The sequence below is a fragment of the Phocoena sinus genome, chromosome 5, assembly GCF_008692025.1.
Source record: "Phocoena sinus isolate mPhoSin1 chromosome 5, mPhoSin1.pri, whole genome shotgun sequence".
Lineage (NCBI taxonomy): Eukaryota > Metazoa > Chordata > Mammalia > Artiodactyla > Phocoenidae > Phocoena > Phocoena sinus.
The window spans coordinates 66,457,690-66,477,102 of record NC_045767.1 but is presented as its reverse complement, the minus strand read 5'-3'; the positions used below and the strand labels follow the sequence as shown (position 1 = coordinate 66,477,102).

The 19,413-nt window shown below is 42.5% G+C and overlaps 1 protein-coding gene across 31 annotated transcripts in view; it reads left to right on the top strand.

Moving 5' to 3' along the window:
* The window catches only part of APBB2 (amyloid beta precursor protein binding family B member 2), a 375,701-nt gene that overhangs the window by 141,188 nt on the left and 215,100 nt on the right, over positions 1 to 19,413 (top strand). For 2 of the 31 annotated variants that reach the window (XM_032631921.1, XM_032631919.1), the window contains one exon: positions 5,709 to 5,846. The exons of the other annotated variants lie outside the window; for them this stretch is intronic. The gene's annotated coding sequence lies outside the window, so the exon portion shown is untranslated. The remainder of the gene's footprint in view (positions 1 to 5,708; positions 5,847 to 19,413) is intronic. 31 annotated transcript variants of the gene reach the window in all.

The window sequence follows — 19,413 nt, the reverse complement described above, 5'->3', positions numbered from 1 at the left end:
GAAATGCAGGAGAATGGATCCGCTCTAGGGTAAGTTTTTAATATTGAATGATGAGAAATGTTATCTAAATTAGGATTTTTATAATTCAGTGGCCCTATAAGACAGACCAGAAGTGTATATCAGCAATCTGCCTTTTCTGTTTCAGCACATCCACTCACATACAGGTTTTTTTGTTTGTTTAAGTTTTCCTTTTTCATCACAATACATAACATTCGAAACAATAGCAATGCCATAAATTAGAAACATTTCCCAGTGATTTAAAAACTTCTTTTGCAATAAAAAAATTCATGGACCCAGAAGAGATCCTCAGGGTATGTCATTGTTGAATACATGTTGGCGAGAGAGTCCCCGCCTCTAATTTCTTTTTTTTTTGTGGTACATGGGCCTCTCACTGTTGTGGCCTCTCCCGTTGTGGAGCACAGACTCCGGACGCGCAGGCTCAGCAGCCGTGGCTCACGGGCCCAGCCACTCTGCGGCACGTGGGATCTTCCCGGACCGGGGCACAAACCCGTGTCCCCTGCATCGGCAGGCGGACTCTCAACCACTGCACCACCAGGGAAGCCCCCGACTCTAATTTCTTAACATTCTCCATAGGAGGAAGCTGTTGATTCCCTCAGTGATGACTTTCTATGTCTCACAACAGTTAAGTTTTCCCAACAGTAGTCTTTTGGGAGTGACTACAAATGCAGCCTTTTCCTATTTGGCTCTACCCTGATAACTTAGGAGAAGAATGATTATTGCCCATTTAATGATCTCTCTTATTTCTATAAAGCATAGTCTGTCTCAAACTTATTTTTTGCTCTCTTTAGTCTTTCAGCCTTGGGCCAGCTGTATAGGTATTCACCTGTTTTGGTTGCTGCCCTTTGGACCTCTGGAATTTTGAATTCAAATCAGGGGTGTGTTTGGGGTAATTCCTCAGAGTGCCTTTGCTCCCCTATCCTTTCTGGAGTTAATGGTTATTCACAGTTACTGTTAAGCCCCATTTCCTTGTACATTTCTTTTTCTTTTTTCTTTGTAGAAAAGTTAGAACCATCCTCAAACCCTCCCACAGACAACTGCTTCTAAAATAAGCCAGATCGGTGGAAGCAGCAGCGGAAGGGAGCGCTGACAGCAGACTGGGGGCTCAGACCAACCACCAGCGTTAGAGCTGGCTGGGATGGGAGCAGTGGCTTTTACTAATAGACTTTCGTATCTTCCAAGGGCATCGCTGTATTACTCCAAAGTCAGCCATTTTTATAGTGAACATTATCAGAAAAAGTTTACCCTTGTCATACTGTAAGACAGAGATTGGCGAAGCGTGGCCCATGCCTGTTTTTGTAGGGCCTAACAGTGGTTTTCATGTTTTTGAATGGTTACCTACGTAATCTGTTTTGCCTCTTGGCCCTCAGAGCCTAAAATACCTACAGTCTGGTCTGTTAAGAAAAAATTTGCCTGTCTCTGCTGTAGAAAAAGTTGGAAGGCATGTAGTACGATTCAATCACATGAAACTGTTAACATTCGACTGTTTTTGACCTACAAAAATGCTGATTGCTTATGGTTCAATCTAATATATTTTGAGGAAATTCTCCCTTTAAAATGCTTAAGATGTTAAAGTTTGGTTTCTTGGAGTAGAAGAAGTAAATGTCCTTGGAAAATTCACAAGTGTGGTCCTGCTCATTTTTCACCACCATCGTACCTCTCCTCTCCAGAGCTTTCTAAAGGGCCGTCAAGTATTTGAGAGGAAGCGCTTGTTTTTCACTTGGCTTAATTCTTACTAATACTCTCTAGGAGAAAATTGTCTTCTTATCAAACCCTTCCTGGGTGCTAGGAACAAGCTAGCCACCCCCAGAATAGAGGTGGCTGCTATAAATACGCCGAGGCCTCTGCTGGACATGTCACCTGGGCCTTTTTCTGGCAGGAAGGAGGGTGCGTGTCTGCCTCGTCCAGGGGGCATGCGTGATGGTCCCTTGGCCTGCTGCGTGTCTGCGTAATGTGTTCCTTGAAACATCCTTCCCTGGATGTAGAACGTGGTTCCCACCCTTCTGTGCTTTCCACCTCTCTTTCCAGTGTTATTGATCCCCTAGTCCAAAGCATTAAAACCATCACTTATTTTATGCAGTTTGTTTTCCATTCTTTCCCCCTCCCCTTTGTACTTCCCCTTTCCTGATTGTTAAGTAAGATTTGCTTGTTGAAATCTCCAGCTGACATTCTTTAGTGGCTACCCTTGGTGGTAGGAAACGTTCACCTCAGCTGCTCTGTCTCCTGTCACCTAAGGCAAGAAATCTAAGATGACTTGGGGCCTCCGGGCCAGGCCTAGGTCTGATCGGGAACTTTAGACATGAAGAGTTCCCTGGAGATGGGAAACTATTTCAGGGGAAAGAAATTCTCCGGAGTTTATAATTTTGTCATTAAGTGTGGTCACAACCCTCCATCAAGAGTTGGAAGTACATACTGCTCTGAATTGATTCCGAGGCTTGCATGGCAAACGGGAGTTCCAGATTTTCCTTTTTCGTGTTTTGGGACCACTGTTGTGCCTCTCGAGGCTTTTTTCAGGACAGGATGCTCTTCTTTGGTGGAATGTGGAGTGGCATCCATTGAGCACCAAAGTAAGAAGTCAGTAGCTAGAGCTGACCTTTCCCCACTTTTCATATAGATATTTGTGCTTGTGTTAAGACTAGAGTTGAATTATCCTGGAAATTACTAGTCAGATTGCATCTTTATTTATTTTTGTTTGCATCTTGTAGTTTCCTTGTGTGACTGCAGTATCCGCTCTAACCCTGACCGTCAGAGTCTGGACCTCTGGCCGGAAGTCTCTCTCCCTGCAAATCTGACTCCTGCATAGTGGTCACATTAATCTCACAGAAGCACAGCTCTAATCACACCACTTCCCTGTGCTCAGCGCATCCCCGCTAGTCCAGAAGGTCACCCTGACATTGGAGTCCTCCACGTTTTCTTTCACTGTTCCTTATAATACTGTCCTGTGTTGGCCCGAGTGGGCTGCTCCTGCCGACACACACCCTTTGCCTTTGGGTCACTCATTGTTAGTGCTGTGCCCTCTCTGGAATGAGGATCCCTCTGTGGAGAACCTGCTAAAACCCCATTCTGACTTTCGGGTGCAGCAGAGTTGCCCTCTTTCCCAGGAAGCTTCCCTCGTTTCCCAGCAGGAGGCACGTGTTCCTGTAGCTCTTACATCTCCCTTGTGAAGCTTGTGTCCCAAATTACTCATTCTATCTTGGCGTGTGTGTATACTTCGTCAGACCTTTGAAACTGAACTCTGTTTCATCTCCCTCCTCTCCTCTGTGTGTGAGGACAGTGCTCCATCAGTGGTAGAAGCTCAAATATTTGTGGAATCACTTTGGGCTTAGGGGTGACACTGGGTAATAACTGTCCTCAGGAAGCCCCTATAAAGCATTTTCCAGAGAACTTGGTGGAACCTGTGCAGACCAAGGCCAAGGCTAAGAGGGTGTAATTAAGGCCTCCAGGACTGTGCATGTGCTGGGCCCTGTGCTGCTTGCCCACCCCTGGCTCTCCTGCCTTTCCTTCCCTCCCACTCACAGGGTGGGCGTTTCCTCCCTTTCTTAAGAAATTGCCGTTTAAAAAGTTTAAACAGTAGCAGGCAAATATGATTATTTCTTTTGGCCTTCCCTCCTTGACTTCCCCTGTTCTCAGTGAGGAAAGACATTGGTTTTGTTTGTAGTCCTACTCCATGCCACTCACTGTGTACTGAATTTACTAGAAATTCTCCACTTCAAATGGGATATACTTTGAAAGGGTCATCATATCATCCCCATTTCACAGATGAGAAGACTGAGGCTTGAAACAACAAAGTAACTTGTCACCGCGGAGTTGCAGTTTGAGCCTAGGTTTATCTGCCTTCTGTCTGTGTTCTTTCCTCCCGCCGGGCTTTCTAGTGACCTGGTCATCACTTGGGTGATCACTTATTTAGATGTTGTCCACTCTCCTGTTCTCCACACCATGGCTTTTAGTAACATGGTCTTAGAGGCCTAAAAGATTCTGCATCAAACGATGCTGACATCTGTCTCATATCTCCTCTTTTATCCATTATTTGAACCCAGTAATTACAGGTAATGTGAAGGCCCTAGGAGAGCACTTCATATAGAAAGAGTAATAATAATACAGAAATAGTAACAATGCTTTAAAAATCATGCAAGTAATATATGTTTAATATAGAAATTAAAAAATTTTTATTTTATATTGAAGTATAGTTGATCTATAATGTTGTGTTAGATTCAGGTGTACAGCAAAGTGAATCAGTTATACATATACATATATCCATTCTTTTTCAGAATCTTTTCCCATAGAGTTCCGTGTGCTGTACAGTAGGTCCTTGTTGATTATCTATTTTATACATAGTAGTGTGTATATGTTAATCCCAAACTTCTAATTTATCCCGCCCCTCCACCTTTCCCTTTTGGTAACCATAAGTTTGTTTTCTAGGTCTGAGTCTGTTTCTGTTTTGTAAATAAGTTCATTTGTACCATTTTTTTTTAGATTCCACATATAAGTGATATATGATATTTGTCTGACTTACTTCACTTAGTGTGATAATCTCTAGGTCCATCCATGTTGCTGCAAATGGCATTTCATTCTTTTTTATGGCTGAGTAGTATTGCATTGTATATATGTACCACATCTTCTTTATCCATTCCTCTGTAGATGGACATTTAGGTTGCTTCCATGTCTTGGCTATTGTAAACAGTGCTGAAGTGAACAATGGGATGCATGAATCTTTCAGAATTATGATTTTCTCTGGGTCTATGCCCAGGAGTAGGATTGGTGGATCGTATGGTAACTCTATTTGTAATTTTTTAAGGAACCTCTTATACTGTTCTCCATAATGGCTGTGCTGATTTACATTCCCACCAACAGGGTAGGAGGGTTCCCTTTTCTCCATACCCTTTCCAGCATTTATTGTTTGTAGACCTTTTGATGATGGCCATTCTGACTGGTGTGAGGTTGGTTTTCTTTTTTTTTTTTTTTTGCGGTGCATGGGCCTCTCACTGTTGTGGCCTCTCCCGTTGCGGAGCACAGGCTCCGGACGCGCAGGCTCAGCGGCCATGGCTCACAGGCCCAGCCGCTCCACGGCATGTGGGGATCTTCCCGGACTGGGGCACAAACCTGTGTCCCCTGCATCGGCAGGCGGACTGTCAACCACTGCGCCACAAGGGAAGCCCTGTGTGAGGTTTTTTTAAAATAAATTTATTTATTTACTTATGGCTGTGTTGGGTCTTTGTTGCTGCACACAGGCTTTCTTTAGTTGTGACGAGTGGGCTTCTCATTGCGGTGGCTTCTCTTGTTACGGGGCACGGGCTCTAGTCACTTGGGCTTCAGTAGTTGTGGCACGTGGGCTCAGTAGTTGTGGTGAACGGGCTCTAGAGCGCAGGCTCAGTATTTGTGGTGAACGGGCTTAGTTGGTCGGCGCCATGTGAGATCTTCCTGGACTAGGGCTCGAACCCGTGTCCCCTGCATTGACAGGCAGATTCTTAAGCACTGCGCCACCAGGGAAGTCCCTCATTGTAGTTTTGATTTGCATTTCTTTAATTCTTAGCGATGTTGAGCATTGGAAAATTTTAAAAATGACGAAAAGAGAAAATAAGTTCTCACAACCCTATATACCAAGAGGTAACTGTGTTAAACATTTTGTTGAATGCTTTCCTGTACTTCCAGTATTCTCTCTTAATATATTTATTTATTCTGTTTATTTACAGTAATAAGATAATGTCAGACATTGTGTTTACTCAACAAAGTGTCGTAAATACCTTTCTAGACCAGTAGCAACTCAGAAGTATCTGTAGCCTGTAGTGGACTGACTTACGCGATGTCCCAGAGGAAGGCAGTAAAAGCAGGTGAGTGCAGGGAGCCTGATTCCCCTCCACAGAAGGAGGGACTTTTATCGTGGTTAAGAAGATGTTGGCCAGGACCCACTGAATTGGTTTTCTCCGTCCATTAACACATCTCAACTCTCAGTTTGAAAAGCACTGCCCTAGAGATTACAGAGTACTGGAGGGCAAGCTTGGGCAGACTTGGAGTTTTCAGGGAGGTGGGGAGGGTTCTGAACTCAGTTGGGGTTTGAGGAAACTTGGGGAATTTTTTGTTCCTTTGTTTGTTTTGGCCGCACCGCGCTGCCTGCAGGATCTTAGTTCCCCGACCAGGGATGGAACCAGCGCCCCCTGCAGTGGAAGCGCTGAGTCTTAACCACTGGACCGCCAGGGAAGTCCCAACATTGGGAATTTGAGTTAAGACCAGGAGCCTGAGAGCAGTGCCCAAGATCATTCACAGCCAAGTGTGGGTCTCACTGCCTGGAACAGCCAGGACGTGATGTGGCATCCCAGGAGAGGGGCTTTCTGTTCTGGTTTTCATTGGTTTTCCTGGTGTGGGAGGAAGGCCTGCAGGATTGTCCAGATCACCTGCAGGGGATCACAGCAGGGAAACCCCTGGGGAGTCTCAGGGTTGTAGTGAGTCCATGAATGAAAAGTGGATGTATGTAGGAGTTGGGAAAGGTTAAAGGGAACACAATTTTTAAAGTACACTGATTAGATTTTTCTTCTGTCCAAGAAAAAAAAATCTATATATTTTAGAAAATGTGTAAATACTAAAAAGCCCAAGGGGGAAAAAAACCATCCTTAACATTTTGCATGTCTTTATACTCTTTGTGTGTGTGTCTATATAAGCACCTGTTCTTTCATGTCAGCATTATTGTCATCATCATCTTATTTTATGACCTACTTTTTGTTGCTTAATTCATCATGGAAATTTCTGATATTAAATGTTCTTCTAGTAGGTGGTTTTTACTGATCTTATACTTTATTACAATGCATGGATGTATCATAATTAACAGTCACCCATTGTTGAACATTTAAGTTATTTCCAGTCTGTTGCTGTCCTTCTAGATTACTAAGTCTTTTTTTGTGTGTGTGCTTAAGAAATATTTAGAAGTGAAATTGCTAAGTTGAAGGGTTGCTTGCACATTTTAAAGACATTGCTACACACATCCAAACTGCTCTCTAGAGAAGTTTTATTTACTTTCATCATTCTTGTGTGAAGATTGCCCATTTCTTCCTACTCTGGAAACAGAGACAGAGAGAGGAAAAAAACCACTTTTCTATATGATAGGTGAAATATGCTATCTTCATTGTTGTAGTTTGCATTTCCTTTTTATTAATATTGAGGCTTAGATTTAAAATTTTTAAATTCAGTTTATTTAAACTTAAAAAAAAAGTTTATCTGTTCAGTAGCCCAAAATCAGCCACTTTATATATGTGTGATGCAAATGTAAAAAAAGTCAATTTGACTTGTGTTGGTAATATGACTTGTCTTCATTACACGTAGTTTGTATTGGTTATAAGCTGAAAGTCTGATTCTTTAAAGAGATAAGGTTGCTAGATTTTTCATATGATAATAACTTGGAGATTTAATTAAAATATGAAACCAAACCTTCAGACTTAGAACTCTGGACTTAAAAGTCGACAGCCTGTGAGAGAGTCCTCGGACTGGGAGATGGGGGGCCTGGGTTCTAGCCCTGGCCCTGCCGTTCCTGGGCTGAAGGCATAGAAGAGTCATTAGAACCAACTGAATCTCACTTCTGACATCTGTAAATTGAGGAGCTGGACTGGATGATGTTTAACCTCTAGTTCAAAAATTCTTTAGTATATTTGCTTTCCAGAGAAAGAACTGCAACTGAACCTTGGCTCTAGGGAGAACCAAGCCAAAGGCAGAGCAATTATATTCAAGATGTAGAACACAAAACATGAACAGATAGTGAAGTAGTGTTTGACCTTGGATTTTAACTGCTTAAAATACCTGCAAACAGGCGAAGACAAAGAGCATTGAAATGAGAGGTCAGAGCCGAGTAAATAAAGGTAATCCACTTTACTACACAACTGCAGTGACAAAAACACAAGTGCTTTTACATGTTAGTGTTTAGATAGCTCGCCAGTTTAGACAGGTGTGTTGGTACCTGTTTCCTGGTGTCATTGTGTAAACGCTTCTGATAGGAAAAGTCCTGAGAGCCATTATGAATGTCATTAAGTACAGGACCTGACATATAGTAAACGCTCAATACATACATATATTTTATATATAATGAATGAACAAAGGGGATTCCTTGCACATTACAAGTTTTTCCAAATCCTACTTTCTAACACACATGGTTCTACTGCTTTAGTTGTGTTCAGGGTAGCCTCTTTCTGAACATGACAACCCGTTTTGTTTGCACCCACCTGACTTCATCAACTCTCTCATCCAAATCTCCTTAGTGTTCTCCTCTGCAAACTGGGAGGCAGTTCTCACGCCAAACTGGGAAGTAATTCTAATGCCCTTGTATGTTTTGGTATCAGTTTCCTTTGTTTCTCTCAAGGCGGAATTATTCCTCTTCTTCTGCTTACCTTTTGTATTAATTTTCTCTTGCTGCTGTAATGAATTACTGCAAACTTGGTGACTTAATACAAATTTACTCTCTTAACTATTTGGGAAGCCAGATGTCTGCAAGAAGTCTTACTGGGCTATCAAGTTGGCAGGGCTGATTCCTCTTGAAAGCTCTAAGGGAGAATCTGCATTCCTGACTTTTTCAGCTTTTAGTGACTGCCTGTATTCCTTGGTTTGTGGCCCCTTTCTCCATCTTCAAAGTGAATCACTCTCATCTCTGCTCACATTACCCTCTTCTCTTCTGCAGTCAAATCTCTGCTTCCTCTTACAAAGACAAATTGTGATTACATTTAGGGTCCACCCAGAACATCAGCTTCTCTCCCCATCTCAAGACTTTAACCTAATCATAGTTGCTGTTTTATTGCCCATATAAGTTTCTAGGGATTAGGATGGAGATATCTTTTGAGGGGAGGGGATGACTTTATTCAGCCTACCTTTTTTCCTTTCCCACCCTGAACTTTTTCCTTTTCTACTTACTGCCAACTATTTGCTGTTATAGGAACACACACACACACACACACACACACACACACACACACACACACACACAGCTATTGCATTTACCTAGAGAAATATTAGTTTCCTCCCCAAACACACAAACAAACATTCATTCCATGTCTGAATTGCTGTGCCAGGTACTCTAACCAAAAAGGGTAAGATTGCTCCTTACCTGACAGGACTAGGAGGCAAGGTATAGTACAGAGGAGAATATAAAGAAGTCCCAAATTTAAGATAATGTTTTGTTGGCAAAGCTGCAACCCCTATTAAAACAAACCCTCCTTATTAGCTGAGCCATCTTCAAATTCATGAATTCCCTCTTTGGCTGTTTCTTATCTATTCCTGAACTTGCGCATTGAGGGTTTTTGCATCCCTCCCCCCACCACCCCCGCCAAAATGATATATAATTAACATACTATAAATTCACCCCTTTAAAGTGTAAAATCCAGTTGCATTTAGTATATTCATAAGGTTGTACAACCATCACCACTATCTAATTCCAGGATGTTTTTATCACCCTGAAATGAAACCCTGCATCCATCACTGACTATCACTCCACATTGCTCTCCGTCTCTCCAGGAAGCAAAGAATCTACTTTCTGTCTCTATGGATTTGCCTATTGTGGACATTTCGTATGACTGGAATCACATAATATGTAGTTGGCCCTCTGAATCTGCAGGTTCCTCATCCATGATTCGACCAACCGCTGATAGAAAATACTTGGGAAAAAATTCCAGAAAGTTCCAAAAAGCAAAAGTTGACGTTGTCATGTGCTGGCAACTATTTCCATAGCATTTACATTGTATTAGGTTATTATAAGTAATCTAGAGATGATTTAAGTTAAACAGGAGGATGTGTGTAGGTTATATGCACATTCTACACTGTTTTATATAAGGGACTTGAGCACCCGCAGATTTTGATGTTTCCTAGGGGTCCTGGAACCAATCCCCCACGGAAACCAAGGGATGACTGTATGGCCTTTCGTCAGTTAACGTAATGTTTTCAAAGTTCACCCATGTTGTATTGATAGTACTTACCAGCATTTTATTCTTTTTTATTGCTGAATAATACTCCATTGTATAGATATGCCACATTTGGTTTATATATCCATCAGTTTATGGACGTTTGAGTTATCTCCACTTTTTGCTGTTATGAGTAATGTTGCTGTGAACAATCATGTACAACTTTTTGAGTGGACAGATGTTTTCATTAGGTAGCTATATGGGAGTGGAATTGCCAGGTCATAAGGTAACCCTGTCTTTAACTTTTTGAGTAACTGCTAGTGTTTTACAAAGTAGCTGAACCCTTTCACAATCCCACCAGTACTATAGGAGGGTTCCAGTGTCTTGACATCCTTGCCAGACTTTTTATTGTCAGTCTCTGATTATAGCTGTCCTGGTGGGTGTGAAGCGGTATCTCACTCTGGGTTTGATTTGCATTTACCTGATGACTACTAATGTTGTACATCTTTTCAAATCCTTTGTTCATTTTAAATTGAGTTATGTACCTTTTTTTTAAATTGTAAGAGTTCTTTATATATTCTGAATACTAGACCCTTATCAGATTTATACAATTTTTCTCCCGTTCTGTGGGTTGTATTTTTACTTTCTTGATAGTGTCCTTTAAAGCGCAAAAGTTTTATACTTTGATGAAGTCCAATTTATCTGTTTTTTTTTTTTTTTTTTTTGGTCACTCGTACTATTGGTGTCATATCTAAGAAACCATTGCCTAATCCAAGGTGTTGAAGATTTACTCCCTTTTTTTTCTAATAATTTTATAGTTTTAGGGTGTTTGATTCATTTGAGTTAATATTTGTATATGGTCCAACTTCCTTCTCTTGCATGTTCATATCCAGTTGTACTGGTACTGTTTGTTGAAAGACTATTCTTTCCCTTTTCAGGATAAGCTTTTTATATTCTACAGAGAAACCAGATGGGTTTTGATAGGGATTGTATTTAATCTTGAGATGGTTTTGGGAAGTAGTGCCATGTTAATAATTTAATTCTTCCAAATCTTTGTCCATGGATAGCTTTCCATTTATTTAAGTCTCCTTTAATTTCTTTTAATAATGTTTTATAGTTTTCAGTGTACAAGTCTTGCACTTCTTTGTTAAATTTATTCCTATTTTATTCTTTTTGATGCTATTATAAATGGACTTTTTTATAAATTTCATTTTCAGATTGTTGCTAGTGCATGGAAGTAGAATTGATTTGTGTGTATGTGTATATCTCTTTCTATAGATCAATCAATCTATCTATAAAGAGAGAGAGGGAGGGATCTTGTTTTTTGGTTTTTTTAAAATAAATTTGTTTATTTATTTATTTATTTTTGGCTGTGTTGGGTCTTCGTTGCAGCGCACAGCCTTTCTCGAGTTGTGGCGAGAGTGGGCTACTCTTTGTTGCGGTGCGCGGGCTTCTCATGGCCATGGCTTCTCGTGTTGCGGAGCACGGCCTCTAGGCGCCTGGGCTTCCACTGTGCCACCAGGGAAGTCAGATCTTGGCTTTTTTAATTTTCCCTTCCTTCACTTTTGGAGTTTGTAGTAGATTTTTTCAGTTTCACCTGCTATCCTTCCATATTATCCCATTTTTACTTTTTCCAGTTATTTAAATATATTTTTAAAGGCTCTTTCACACTGTTCTACTATTTTTAGCTCTTGGGGCACCGATTTTTCCATTTGCATTGGCTGTTTCTTAGAGTGGGTTTTTTTCTTGTTTGGTCTTAACCTGTGACTTGTGAGTGCCTCTTCCGTGAGGGTTAACATGGGAGTTTCGTGGGACTGGGACTGTGGGAACCCAGGGGAGTTTTCTTATTTGTCTCAGTCAGTGCCCGTGGGTATCATTGCTTCTGGACCATTTTTTTGTATTATTTTCTTGGCCTGGGGCCCAGCTACTACATGGAGATTATGTATGTGGATACCATACCTCCATGTGGGAACAGTCTTGGAATGTTGATTTCATATTGGTGAGGTTTTGAAAAGTTGATTTTTATTTATTTATTTTTACCCGATCCCCAAATAAAAGCTTCCTTGCAAAGCTTAGGGAGTCAGGGGCATGAATGTTTTCTACTGAGGGGCAACCCTGTATGACTGCCCCGTTAAGCTAATAGCTCAGCTCTAGCCAGCCAGTTTCATGGGCCCTATTGTCTGTATGCCCCTTTCCTTCCTATAGATCATCAGAGTCTTAGGCCCTAGACATTAAGGCTATATCATGTTCTCATAGCCTTTAAGTCTCCAAAGCTTTAACTTTCTCCACTGACTCTGAGTTCCACCTTCAGTTCTGGCCCAGGGATTTATTTTTCATGATTTTGACTTTTTTTCTTTGTATTTAAAATGTCGTTAGTTATATCTTATCCAGTTTTTCTATGTGTTTGAAACAGGCAGTCATTCTTTGTCATCTTTGCTTACCATGTTGATTAGAAACTTTATCACTGCAGTCTGATTAAAGGATTTGTAAGACTTTTTTTTTTTTTTTTTTGCGGTACCCGGGCCTCTCACTGCTGTGGCCTCTCCCGTTGCGGAGCACAGGCTCCGGACGCGCAGGCTCAGCGGCCATGGCTCACAGGCCCAGCCGCTCTGCGGCATGTGGGATCTTCCCAGACCGGGGCACGAACCCGTGTCCCCTGCATCGGCAGGCGGACTCTCAACCACTGCGCCACCAGGGAAGCCCTTTGTAAGACTTTTGAATCACCAGATTGCAATCCCTGATTTCCTCAGAACTTTAAACATAAATAAGTGGTAAGTAAATATTAATTCAGTGGATGGGTGTTCTGCAGATCCTTTTACTGAGTTGCCTTGTACCTGAGTAACCACAGTTGTGTAGTGTAGTGAAGTGCAGTCTCATCGATAGCCACTTCATTCCTTGTGGAATACCACTTTCTGTGCACGTCTCAGAATCAGTAGGTTAGGTTCTAGGTTTTAACATGGCATGTGAACCCAAGCTGTGAAAATGGTTACCTGAGGACTGTATTTTTAGGTATTTACAAATATGGATCTTATTTCATGTCTTAGTAAATAAGGTTCTATCTTGATATTAAGAGTAATAAAGAAAGGTTACTTCTATATATTTATCTTTCTCTGGAGACAGAAATCAAAGTTCAATCATCCAAATTAAAATCTCTTCTTTGTAAATTTTTGCTTTAAAAAAAAAACAAAAAAAAACCTTCTCTATCATCTGCTTCTTCTGAGCTAGAGATTTGAAATCCTGTTTTGTTGTGATAAAAAAAAGTCTCCTCTTCACAAGGATGCTCTGGACCTAGTGCTTTCCCCTGTAGGATCAGAAAGAGAGAACAGAACTAAGAAGCCGTATGTCAAGTCTTTAGCAGTAGGAATCAACATCCTGGAAGGAAGCCTGCCTGTGTTGATTGTGAAATGAGACTCTGGAAAACATGGCAAAATAGTCCGTGGAGAGAGCTAAGTGTGCCTCCCTTTTATCTTTCTAAAGACTAGCCTTCTTGCTTCAAGAGAACCTGTTAGTAGAGTGTGGTGAGTACCTGCAGACTGCATGCCCAGCATTTCTGGCATAACTGTAGGGGGTTCTGAGGAGCCTTTTTCCCACACTCCGTGTGAAAACGATTGGGATGTTGGGGATGGATTAGCCTTCTGCATACGCAGACAGGCTTTGACTCAGAGAGATGGGAAGGATGTATTGTCGTCAGGGAGGTGGCCACAGCACTTTCTGCTAATGGAGTAACTGGGAGAAAATGCCCCAGCCAGACTGTGGGAGCTTAAGACCCATCTTCTGGGAGTAGAAGATGGGAAAGGAAAGAAGAGAAATAGGCAACTTTATGGGACAGTTTTGAAACCAAAGCAAATAGAATTGTTTTTCCAGGTTTCCTGGACACTTGCTCATTTATGCAAACTTGAAATTGTTCTTGGGGGAAGTGAACTTGGATGACCTGAATGACAGCCACAAAAACCATTACAAAATGAAACCTATTGAATTCTGAAAGGAATGATTTGATATACTGCAGCGTCACAAGATAGGTCAGTTTGCTGTTAGCATCTGTACCTTCTAGACCTTCCTTGTATGAGTGTGTGTGTGTGTGTGTGTGTGTGTGTATTTATGTCTATGTGTGTATGGATGGATGGATGCATAGATAGGTAGGTAGGTAGATAGTGTAGAAATAGAAAATAGCAAACATGTACTACTGAATATTCTGTTGAGAATGTTTTATTAAAGCTACATCTAGACTTTTTAGTCATCCTTCATCTTTTAGTTTTATGGAAATTACTTAAATCCATGGGATTACACTTGATTTCTCCTTTGAATTCTTTCTTGGGAGTGTCCAATTATGGGAAAAGTTGATCCGCATCTCCTAGGGTACAGGAACATTCCTCAAAGAGCTTAAGTTACATACTGCTTCTTTGGAACTTGATACCAATAAATCCACCATGACTTGGCTAAATCACGCATACCTGCTACCATCTTATCCTTGTGACGGGGGCTTGGTTAGGGTTAAGGAGGATTTCCTGAACATCAGGAGATAGAAGCTTTTTGTTTTTGAAACCACTATTCCTCACACTGAAGGGTCCAATTTAAACAAAGCTTAAAAGAAGCTTCCTTTTTTTTTCTGGTTGAGAGAGAGAGTAGAGTTAAGGCTGGAGGGGGGTGATCAGAGCCAAACAACAGAAGGATTGATGCTGCATCTGCTGTACTCGAATGCTGTGCTGGCTTCTCTGGAGTATTGAGAAGAGTTACATATTGTCCTCAGAGAGCTCATGTTTTCATATGTAGACATGACCAAAGGTAGTAACTGCGTCAGTTAGACTCAAATTATGTGATGTAGCACTTTAGAGGAGAGGAAGGCCAGTAAAGATATGTGTAATCAGTGAAGTTCAAGAGCTAGAAAACAGATTTAGAGAATGTCTTCCTCCAATAGGACATAAAGGTCTGGTATTAGCTATGATTCTGATCCTGTAGTGGCAGAACAGCTATGGGATTTCAGGTGCCATGGGTGGTATTTGAAGAGCATGTGAAATGGGATATCATGGAGGGACCTCATGAAGCAGGGTCACACGGGAAGGGTTCAAGGGACTGGATAGCCTGGTGAGAACAAAGCATGTTCATAATAATGCCTATTTATATTATTACTATTATTTAAAATATTTATTTAATTTTTGGCTGCGTTGGGTCTTAGCTGCGGCACGTGGGATCTTTGTTGCGGCGTGCAGGATCCTCCGCTGTGGCGCGCAGGCTCCTCATTGTGGTGCGCGGGCTCAGTAGTTGTGGCGCATGGGCTTAGTTGCCCCACGCCATGTGGGATCTTAGTTCCCTGACCAGGGATTGAACCCGCATCCCCTGCGTTGGAAGGCGGATTCTTAACCACCGGACCACCAGGGCAGTCCCTATTTATATTATTATTAATGACTAACACGTACATAGCCAGACGCTGTTCTCAGCACTTCAGGTGTATCCTTATAATCCTCCCCACAGCTCTCTGTGACACAGATACTACTGTTATCACTCAATTACAGTTGAGGACGTCGAGGCACAGAGGAGATAAGTAACTTATTTAAAGCTATATAGTAAGTGGTGTAGTTGAGATTTGAATCCAGGCTATCAGGCTTCAGGGTGTGTGCTCTTAACCACTGTGCTGACTGCTTCAGTCAGTGTGAGACGAGTTGGAAGGAGTTACAAGCAAGGGAAATTGTTGGGGAGAGAGGAAATTCCAAGGTCAAGGTTGCAGGGCCCGGGTCCCGGGGATGCAGTGTCTGTTTGGTGGTCACGCTGAGGTGTTAGTGATGTAGACGGGAGTTAGAGGTCAGCGGCATCGAGCCCATCCAGGAAGCACAGGGGCAACACTGATGGTCTGGAGCCCTTTCAGTGTGCTGGGCTCTGGGGATAGAGCATTGAATAAGGTAGGTAAGGTCGCCGCTGCCTTGGAACTTCCATTCATTCTGGTGATGAAGACAGACGATGGAAAGCTACTCGACAGGGAAGATGGTTATGGATTGTGGTCCGTGCTGTGGAGGAGTCAGTGAGAATTACTGAGCGGGACCCACGTGGCATAGGGCAGCAGAGGGAAGATGTCCCTGGAGAAGTGACATTTGATCTGTGATCTGAAGGATGAGACAAGCCCAGCCACGTGAAGGATGAGGAAAGCTCATTCCAGGCTGTGGGGATAGGGACAGTTCAAGGGATGGAAAGGAGGCCTGGGTGGCCCCGACAGAACGGGCGTGTGCTGAGGCTTGGTGGGAGATGAAGTTGGGCGAGGAGGCGGGGCTCAGTTAGACTTGAGGGCCTTGGTAAGGAGTTTAGATTGCTTCCTAAGAGCAGTGGGAAGCCACTGAGTGTTAAGTAGATGGGTGGCATGGTCCCATGGGAGAGCCAGGGTGTTAACTAGATGCCTGTTGGAGCAGGCCGGGGCAGGGAGGAGCCTGAGAGAAGCGGGGAAACAAGGTGGGGAAAGAACAGTTAGGATGTTTCTCCCCCATCTGGTACCTTAAAAGTTTGAATCACAGCTAATGTGGCCTCTCTGCCTGGGGAAAGATGAACCTCATGTCAGATAAAGCTTCTTAGTATTCGGGTTGTGAACAGGATTCACAGCAACAAGGCTTGATACGTACCTTTTAGCCATTTGACTACCAATTTATACCTATTTATATAGAGAGAGAAAAACCATATGAACAAACCGCATGAGCATATGAACCTAAAGATGAAACAACTATTTTTGCTTTTATAGGCCTTGAATTTATAAAATATGACTTTATATGTAGCAGATGCTTTTGGTGTGGGGAGCTGAAGACACTTTGGAAATACTATAATTAATTACGTTCTCTAATGGATGACTTTCTTATTTCTAAGGTGGAGACTCAAAAGGGAGGCACAGTTGCTCACTCACTCAGTACCCACATCCTGCTCCATTTTTGCTGTTAGAACCTGGATTTAATTCAGGGTGGTGTGGTGATCAGCCTCAGACAGTAGGTTGTGCTGGTCTGAGCCAACATGCCAGTCCTGACCCCTGACTTGCGAGCATTCCTTGTAACCAGCATGGCCATATGACCTGGTCCTGGTCAGTGGAACCTGAGAATAAGTCCACTGGGATGGGGGTGGGATTTCTGGGACAGAGCTATTGTCCTGATAAAACCTGACAAATGAGCCTGTCAGTACCCTTTGCTGCTTGCCTCTGCTTTCTGCCTCGAATGCTGATAAGATGTGTGAGTGCACAGCAGCCCTTATGTCACCACGAGGTAACAAGCAGAAAGGAAAAGCCAAAGGCATCACGGAGATACCTGCCCTGACATTGTTCCTGTTGAACCAACACTAGCAGCCCTGAGCCTGTCCACTACTTCCAGTTTGTTGAATCCACTCTTTGTTAGGTTTCTGATACTTAAAGGTAAGCACAGGGCTAACTGAAGCAAATATGAAGGTGCGGTGTTATAAGTTTCATCCTGTGTGTTGTGATTACCTCATAAATGTTCCGTGATATTCAGTATGACCTTTAGCCTGTGTGAAAACAGTTTCTGAAAAGGAAGTTCTAACTTGTATTAAAAGTTGTTCAGGGCTTCCCTGGTGGCTCAGTGGTTGAGAGTCCGCCTGCCGATGCAGGGGACATGGGTTCGTGCCCCGGTCCGGGAAGATCCCACATGCCACGGAGTGGCTGGGCCTGTGAGCCATGGCCACTGAGCCTGCGCGTCCGGAGCCTGTGCTCCACAGCGGGAGAGGCCACAACAACAGTGAGAGTCCTGCGTACCGCAAAAAAAAAAAAAAAAAAGTTGTTCACAGTTGAAGATGATGAGTTGTGGCCTTAGAAATACAATTTTTGAAATAGATGAATTCGTCTGTGTGAACCTGCTGTAGCAAGTACCACGGAGCCATACTTCATGGCCACTATCTTCCTTATGGCCTTTTGTGTGATGGTCTTAGTCAGTGTTCTGGTGAACTACATCGTGTGTATTTATGGCTTTATAGGAAACTATAATAGTACTGGGGTAATAGCATAAATAGTCTGATTCTTAAAAATATGAAGCTCCAACAGGCTTTATTGGATTTCAGGGTAATGGTATTATTAAATTTTCTGCTTCTTTTCAAACTTTCTTATGGCTGAGTTCCACCCTGGTGGTTTCAAGAAATTTCTAGATCTGTATTTTTATGGAAAAAAACTTATCCTGGAATTCTCACTTGCTGAATTGAGGGGGAGGGGAAATAATTTGGATTTGTTTTTGTTTTTGTTTTTACTGTCTTGGTCTTTGGGTATAGCACTCAATGAATTGTTTTCCATGGGGAAAGTAGAAATAGCCCTGTGGTATGCATCATGGAGATAATATAAAGTATAAAATGAAATTGTATTCTAAGCTGTTAGGGAAAAAAGAGACTATAAGTCATAGGGTCATCAAACTATAAAGAGAAAGGAATTGTAGACATCATCTAATAAAATCTCACTTTTTTCATAACCTTAGAACTTGAGACTTAAAACAATTAGTCATTCATTTAAAAAATAAAAATACATGTGGTTACCCTATGCACCCTCTTCCTTAATGAAAGATTTTCCCAAAGGAACAAGGAGACATTGTTTGTATAACCCAAGGGCCTTCAGAAGAAAGCTTTAGAAGCTGTCTGTTCTGACTGCCTCATTTTACAGATAGGAAACTGAAGCCCGTAGAGGACGAAGGTTATTTCTTTAAGGTGGACCAGAAAGTAGCTCTTGGGCAGGTAGGGGCAGGACCATGAAACCTTCTAGATTTATTAACATCTTCAGGGCCGTGTGCTGGAATTCAGATGGCAGATGGATGACCTTGGGTAGATCAGCGTTTGAGCTCATCCTTGAGAGCTGCTGAGGGTTTGACAGGCACTGGTGGGAGGCAGGGCTTCCCAGGCAGAGCCACCGGTAGGAGCGTGTGAGTGGGACAATTTCAGGCAGTTCAGGAAAGGGTGCAAAGCCCAGTCTGGTGCCCCTCTGGGGTCAGGCGGTAGAGGAAAGGCCTGTGTCCATAGAGATTAGGGACAAATTCAGGCCAGTTCGGGTCAGTGCATGGAGCACCTTGAGAGCCCATCAGTGGAATGGGGATTTTATTTGGTAGCCAGTGTGGTGCTCTTAAAATAATAACGATGATGATGATGGCTAACACTTACATAGCCCAGACTGTATGCCACCACTGTTCTGAATGCTTCATGTGCTCTTGCCTGTTTAATTCCCACAAGCCTTTGATGTAGGTACTCTCATCTCCATTTTACAGTTGAGGAAACTGAGACACAGTGAGGTTAGATGACTTAACCCAAAGAGATACTCATAGGACATGATGGAGAAAGAATTCAAACCCAGGACTGGCCCTGGAGTCCCACTTTTAATGGTCTAGAACATGGTCTGGTGGTGTTAAAGGTGGTGGATCCTCTTAGGAAGATGGATCTATAGGAGAGTGCAAGAGGATCGAAGTGAGGGCAGAAGAGTGATCAGGAGGTGATGGAAGGCCTCCAGGAGAGTAATAAAAGCTTGGCGTGGAAATGAAGGGAGGGGAATACAGCTGGCAGGAGCTTCTGAGATGGATCAGTGGTG